The sequence below is a fragment of the Orbicella faveolata genome, unplaced genomic scaffold (genome assembly GCF_042242905.1).
Source record: "Orbicella faveolata isolate gen_17 unplaced genomic scaffold, um_ofav_v1 contig_27, whole genome shotgun sequence".
In the NCBI taxonomy this organism is placed as follows: Eukaryota; Metazoa; Cnidaria; class Anthozoa; order Scleractinia; family Merulinidae; genus Orbicella; species Orbicella faveolata.
In genome coordinates, this window is record NW_028301555.1 from 1,040,168 (window position 1) to 1,041,488 (window position 1,321).

The following is a 1,321-nucleotide window of genomic DNA, read 5'->3' on the forward strand; positions in this document are numbered from 1 at the left end:
TTTTTATTCTTTTGATTTTGTTGTGTCATGAATTAAAGTGACCGCGAGGACAAGGAAATACAAGAAACATATTGATGATCCCACTATACCCATACCAAAATCTACAAGATTTGACCACATAAATTGCTTAAAGCAGTCTTCCCAGGCCAGTTGATGTCATCTCTCTCTCTCTTGCATCACTTTTTCCTGGAGATCATTTCCAGCACCATGAACAGAACACCTCAGAGTTTTCGGCTCGCCTGAGTGAGATGGCTATTGACAGAAATGTTGTGGATGACTTTGATGGACTATGGAGTCAACCTTTATGCAAGAATTGAAGCTTCACAGAAGCATTTGATGAAATTGAGTTGCCTATACACTGTACCTGAAAAGACTACAGAAATACCAATTGATGTAATACACACAACAACTCAGATTTGTCCACAGACAGTGATTCAGATAATGATGTTGAAGTTTCTAGTTCTGACTCCTCTGAAGAAATTGAGAACTCTGACACTGACGGCCATTCACTGGACTCCCCTGATGAAAGTGAAACTAATTGTTCACAAGAAAAGAACATTTTCTGCCAAAGAATATGCCTGTATGGCTATTCTGGCCTTAATTTCAAGACATTGTATGACAATGAGAGGCTACTAAAGATATCCTTGTTTTAATGAAACTACGGGTAATTTATCCAGAGAATGTCACAGTACAGTTTTGTACAGCAAGCGTGTGGAAACTGTGAGCTTTTCATTTCTGACATCTGTGAGAGATGTCTTCCTCTTTTTCCTAAAGTCATAAAGGATCAAGTCAAAAATTGTTCAACAGTGGGCTGTGATGGGTATGTGTGTGAATCTACAATTATATTAAATATATACATGCATATATATACTTTTGGTTTTATTGGAATTGTAAATAATATATATACATTTATGCTGACAGGAATTTTTTGCCTAATCTATTTATCAGATCTGAGAGCATCCACTTTTCTATCAGTTAAACTCTGGGTGTTTGATTTAAGGGTCCATACGGGCACATATACATTAACAAATCAGGTTGGATCTAAAAAGCAATGTTATGAGTGCTATAGTTTTATGTTGAGTTGTCAGACTTAAACTGGAATTAATGTAGTAACATTTGTTTGGAAATAATTACCTTGGAGCTTGACAACAATAAAAAGGTATGGAACTCCAGGGAAATGATCCTGTTGATTTTTACTAATTCACAGAAACTGATTCATGCACTGAGTTCATCTTTAATTTTGACATTTTGGGAAATTTATAGAAATTTCAAACACAATATTTCATGTGTTTTAGCTGTTCCCAAAAATTCCCAGTCATAC